Raw genomic sequence first — 6,372 nt, 5'->3', positions numbered from 1 at the left:
CTCCTGCAGTTTTAATGATCTGCTGTCTCTGTGAGAACAATCTCCAAAAATGCACGTCCAGGCTAGGCAATTTTCCCTGGGCTTCCAGAGCTAGATGTTCCAATGCATGTTGACATGTCTACTTGTACCCTCATCATGAGTCTGAAATCGGAGCCAGCATCTTCCCCTGAAACTTGCCCCTTCAAGCCATTCATCCAAGCAGTGGGCTGAAGCATGCTGCTTGACATGCTCTGTCTTTCTCACTGCCCCATCCTCATTCAGTTGATGGCCAGGTCTTGTTGGTTTTCCCTTAAAGATCTCTTAAACTCTTCCCCTCACCTCCATTCCCACTATCATGACCTTGTGCAGATCTGCACTGTTTCTGCTGGGCTCCTGCCCCTTTCAGTGCCTTTGCACACAAGCCAGGGGAGCAACTGGATTGCATTATTCGTCTGCTTAAAGCTCCCCCAGGGCCCCCATTGCCTGTGGGATAAGGTTGCAGTGTTTTGGCACAGCACCCAAGGCCCTCTGTGGCTTGGCCTTGCCTACTGGCCCAGGCCCGGGGCCTTTCTACCCCATCCCACACCTGCTATGGCTCTTGCTTTGGCCACGCTGGATGCATAAGTTTCCCCTAACACATCATCGTGCTGTCTGCCTTAGTCCAGATTTCTGTGGTCGTGAGTGACAGAAACCTGCTTTAAAGAGGGTAAAGCCAAAGGGAATTTAGTGGAAGGATCCAAGGGTATCTGATGGACCCCAGGGTCATGAAATTGCAAGAGGGACCAGAACCAGGAGCAGCAAGATGGCTCCTTTCTCAGGCTCTCTCTCTTTGAGGCCACTGGGTCATCTCTACTCCAGCTGGTCAGTCCATTTCAGTTCTCCTTCTAGGTACACCAGCTTTCTCTACTTCTTTTAGCCCATAGACACTCCTGGGTTTACAATACCCCAGATCAATGGAAAAGTCCAGGTAGCATCCCAGTTTCCCATTTCTAGGAAAGCAACTGTGGGTGGCCCAGCTATGGCCAGGGAGGCAGCATCAGGTAGAGCAAACACAGCTTGGAGAAGGAAGGTTGTTCAACAGCCCCAAAGAGGTCTCTAAACTTCCCATGCTGAGCTTTTGCATATACTGTTCCCTGTCACTGGATATCCTTCCCTGCACTTGATCTGGCTAAATTCTGTTTATTTCTCAAGAGTTAGCTCAAGAGTTAGACCTCCCTGAAAGCCCCATTAAGCTGAGTTAAGAGCCCCTCCATGTGTTCCTGTAAAACTGTAACATACCTTGATTCTAACACATCACATTTGCGTTGTGTTCATTGATTTCCTATCTGTCTCTCCATTAGACCATGAGATCCTTGGGAGTTGACACAGACCTATTACCCTCTTTTTCTCCAGGTCTAAAACGGGGACAGATTCAACTTTTAAATGAAGTATCCGAGCAGCCCATTAATCTCCATCCACCCCATGCAGGTGGTTCTTGGGGCAGGATTCGGGCATGGGATGAGAGAAGAGAAAATGCCACAGCCAGCTCGTTGCCTTGGCTACATGCTCCTCACTGTTCTTTCCATGAGTATCAGCCCTCAGGAAGCTGCATAATGTAGCATTCATTTTCTGCAAGTTTACAGAGTTACCTATGGGTTTCTAGATAAAAACTTTCTAATCTGACTGATTAAGTGGTGTAAATAAATGAATGGCTAAAAGTAGACTAGGTCAGTTTTAGAACTGATCTTAAAAATGCCACTACTTTTATTGATAGGCTAGTTGATGAAGGCTATGTACATTTTCATTAACAGTATAGCTGGGAACTAGTTTGAACTTTATATCAAAATTTCTATGCATAAAGTTTAGCCCAAATTACTGTATCTGTGAAACTGGAACAACATAAAAGATTTAAATACATGTTAATAGCTAACATTTATTGAGAGCTTACCATGTTCCAGGTCTTGGACTAAGTGCTTTATATGTATTTACTATTTTAATCCTTAAAAATACCCTATGAGGATGGTTCTATAATTAGCCCATTTTACCCAGCAGGAAACTGAGGCACAAGCATTTAGGTAACTAGAGTTGGGATGTGCACGTGGGGATCTAGCACCACTGTGGTAGCTTTCTTCCAGTACTTATCTGTTAATGGTTACTATTTTAGTTATGCCTTGTTTAATAACTCATAATTTAATAGAGTTTTTTTTTTAACACATCCTTTATGTTAATGTTTTTGGGTAAGAATCATCATCTCTCTGTGTGGGTGCAAGGCATCTTGACATTAAAAGCTCTTGCAAGAAGCTCTCATCATGCCAATGTTTCCCACTAAACCAGCTCCTAATGGATGGAAATAAATGAATAAATGAAGGAACAGCTTTAGGACTGCCTTCTGCATCTTTATTTTTGGGTTTTCTTTACCCCTGAATTTTTATATAAAGATACTAGAAGAAAACGGTTATGGGCACAATCTTCTGAATTCTGCTGTCAGTCCCATAAGAATCAGGTTCCCCCGTGACTTCAGAGGAGGCTTCCTGGAAGTGAAGACGGTAATGAATGGGGAACCTGGAGACCAGGGTCCAGTATTGCTTTTGTCACTTGAGTTCAAGACCATTGGCAAGTGTCCAATTGCTCTGGGCTTCCAGTAGCTCACCTGTCAAAAGAGGAGGTCAGTTTCATAAGTGGACCTTTAAGTTCCTTTCCATCCCGACATTCTAGATTTAAGTCAAGCAGTTCAGGGCCACCACTCACATAAGTGGTGAGTGGAGAGTGGAAAGTACGATGTGAATAACATACTTACATATATGTGCCCTAAGATGAGTTAGAATCTTCCCATAAGTGAAGGGTTTTTGTGCACCCCGACCTTGGTGCCTGGGAGCTACTAAGGTATTGAGATTCTTGAGCCTTGCAGAAGCTTCCTGGAAGCACTGCTTATGCATTTTGGGCGATTGGGTTGGACCCTTGGGCAAGCATGGAGTTGGGCAGGTGGCAGCAGATGTATTCAAAGTGCCATAGCCAGCCGTGCAGTCTGGCATAGTAAATTCCTTACTGTAGTGCTGGACATCTGAGGAAGTCCTCTGGAAATGCTAGCTGGAATTATCACTGTAGTGGAATAGAGAAAAGAACCAGGACAGACCACCTCATGAGAACCAAGATACTAGCCCTGCCACTGGGTCTGCTTGGCACAGAGCCAGAGTTGATGGGAAGCTGGCCCTGCTGTTTATGGCCAGGGGAACGTGTCTGACATCAGACTTTGCAAGACCCTGTTGAGAAATCGGTGACGTGTTTGTCTTCTCCGGGAAGGTGTCTTGTTCACATCTCTGAAACTGCAGGGGGTGGGACCCTTGAGTTGGGGCGATGCCCTCTGCTCCTCCCCATTTCGCCTCCCCACTCCCACAGCTGCTCCACCCTGGGCAGAAGGAATGGTCAGGAGGAGACTCCAGTGAAAGGCCACCTTCCTTGTGGCTAGGAGTCAGCAGGTTTCGGGGGCCTTGGGGACTGGCAGTGCACATGGAGAGAGAGGGGAAGTAGGGTACATACATGTAAGGGAAAGAATCACCCTCACAAATGATTCTAATTCCAAGAGGGCATTTCTCATCTCCACTTTGACTACCTAGCTCTGCCACCATTGCTTCTGGGTCAGTGGGTTTTAATCTCTATCTTGATCTGTGTCGTCTGGGGCTCCAGATTCCCGTGTCAACTCTTAGCTATTCACATTTAGTAGAACTGGAACCATTACCCTTAACCTTAAGCTGGGTAGTGAGTTGAATATCTGTTTTTTCCTCCAGATCCACTCTCTGCCTTTTTCTACTGTGATCTGTGCCCTGGCTTACTGATCTATACAGACTGCCTCAGTGGACTTCTGTGTCCTCTGGTTTCTGAGCCCAGCCAATGGGAATCCTGGTAGGAAGTCAGAATGGGCTCAGTCAATGGGAATCCCGGTAGGAGATTGGGTTGAGCTCAACCAAGGAGACCCAAGTAGGAGACTGGACTGGTTTCAGTCAAGGGGAACCCTGATAGGAGAAGCTTCAAGAACCCTGAGCAAGAGAAGTGTCAAGTCAGGGCATGTCCTCCATCAGGCCTGTCCCTGCTGGTTGCTGGGATTGGCACCTGACAGGCAGCCCTGGTCACACGGCTCTCTCGCTGTGCTCCTGTAATGGCTCCTCACCTTAGGGCCCCTTTAGGTCTAGGGATAGTGACTCCTTGCCACTGTCGCTGCCCTTGGGGTACCACACCATTCCTCATTACTTGCCCCAAACCCTTCCTTGAACTTTTGTTCGGATCCCTTTATTGAACTCATTACTAAGTTTGATAAACCTCTCTCTCCTTGCCTAATTCAAGTTTGCCATCTGGTTCCTCCCAGGACCCTGCTCCATCCAGGGATTGTTCATAAATCTACATTTTAACCAAGAAGCCCATTTTAAGCATGGATCACTTTTAGAGATGCTGCTCCATGGCCAGCAATGCTGCCTAGTTCTTTTTTGGTCTAATATCAGTAAGCCCCCTTATTGCTTAACTCTTTGAGACTAAGGCAATGTTTTTCAAAAAGCAACTTTACCAGGAAATGAAGTTAAAAAAAGAGGACTCATATTGTCCAATGAGAGATTATAAGACATAGAAATGGGCATGTCCACAAAGCCCAGCTTCCTTGTCTACGAGGAGGGCTGCACCCATGTTGGCCTGGCAGGCGCCATCCACTGTCAGCCTTAGATCCTTCATTTTGGGAAAAATTCAGCCCCAACAAAATAAACTGAAACCACATGAAACTGTACAAACCAACATGAATATGGTTACACCCTCGAATTCTCTGCAGCGATAACTCCTATTAACAGCTTGGTGTATATCCTCTTGACATTTTTCTGAACATTTATAAACCCACATATGTTACAGTGTTTTTTTACACAAATGAGTAAGCCATTTACTATGCATGCTGTTCTACCTTCCCTTTTCTTTTTTTATTTTTGTTGAAATTTTAAAGAAGTTGAGTAAACATCAATTCATGAATCATCTGCTTTCCTTTTTCATTCAACATTATTTCTTGAAGACCTTTCCATGTCCATTCATATATTAATAACCACTTCCTTATTTTTAAAGATTCTTTTTAAAAAACAGCTTTATTGAGGTATCATTTACCTACTGTAAGATGCACAATCTGTTTTAGGTATACAATCCAATGATTTTTTGTAAATTTACGGGGTTGTGTAACCATTGCCATAATGCAGATTTAGAATATTTTTATTCCCCCAAAGAACCCTTGTGTCTTCTGCGATCAGTCCCTGTTCCCACCCCCAGCCCTAGGCAGCCACTCATTTGCTTTCTGTCTCTATAGATTTGCCCTTTTCTAGAAATGTTTTATGACAATGGAATCATACAAGATGTGGTCTTCTTTGCTGGCTTCTTCCACGTAGCATAATATTTTTAACATTATTTTAAAACCACTGCATTCAATGCATTTTGCAGTGTGGATGTACTTTCATAGTGTATTCACCAGTTCCCTATTATTGAATATTTAGGTTGTTTCTAAGCTTCGACTTTTACACATAATGGTGAATATCCTGTGTACATTTTCCACCGAGGCGGGCATTTCTGTAGGATAGCTTTGTAGAAGGGGAGTTTCTGGATCAGAGGTGGCGTGCACTGCAGTAGATAGCACCACATGCCTGCTCTAAAGGCTGTGCCTATTTCTCTCCTCCGAGCAGTGGCAGATACTATCTTCTTTTAATCTGGTGAGTTGTGACTCCAAAGTACAGGGTCACAATTAGACTCCCTGAAGTGGAGCCTCACAATGACCCGAGTTGTCCCTTTGTCCTTCTGATCACTTTCTCCTTAATTTTTCCCCTAGATTTTGTGGTTAAAAACATTTTCATTTCGAATAGCATACACAGCTCCCTCTGCGCCCCCACTGTTCAACAAACACCATCTGCACCTTGGTGGAAACCAGTCCTCTTCCTTAGGGTTTGCACCTGTGTTCGTGTGGAGGATTTGTATTGAGTCAACTTACTTAAGAAGGAACTGTGTTTCTCCAAATTCTCTTCCTGTAACATTTCCAGGTCAGCCTGGGCCAGAAGGGACGGTTCATGCGGATCTGGCGGGTGCAAGAGGAGCAGCACCGGGGTCTGTCTGAGGCTGGCAGGTGAGCGCAGGCATCAGGCACCCAGCCTGCTGTGGCTCATCTGCCCTTGTGGGCAGGGGCCGGGCCGCACCCCTCAGGGCGGGTTCGCCTGGTGAATATGGTCCACATATTGAACTTGGACCAGCGCAGCTGTCGGTCTGTCCTGCAGGTTCCAGCTTGTCCTCACTCTTCCTCACTTCACATCCCTGTTTTCTTCCTGGCTGTCTGTCCTGCCAGCTTCAGATCCCAGCCAGAGAAGCAAAGCCAGAGCCTGACGCAGAGGGTGTCACCAGCCCCCCAGTTGA

Source organism: Propithecus coquereli, unplaced genomic scaffold, assembly GCF_000956105.1.
Source record: "Propithecus coquereli isolate 6110/MARCELLA unplaced genomic scaffold, Pcoq_1.0 Scaffold18, whole genome shotgun sequence".
In the NCBI taxonomy this organism is placed as follows: Eukaryota; Metazoa; Chordata; class Mammalia; order Primates; family Indriidae; genus Propithecus; species Propithecus coquereli.
Note: the sequence above shows the minus strand (reverse complement) of the source record.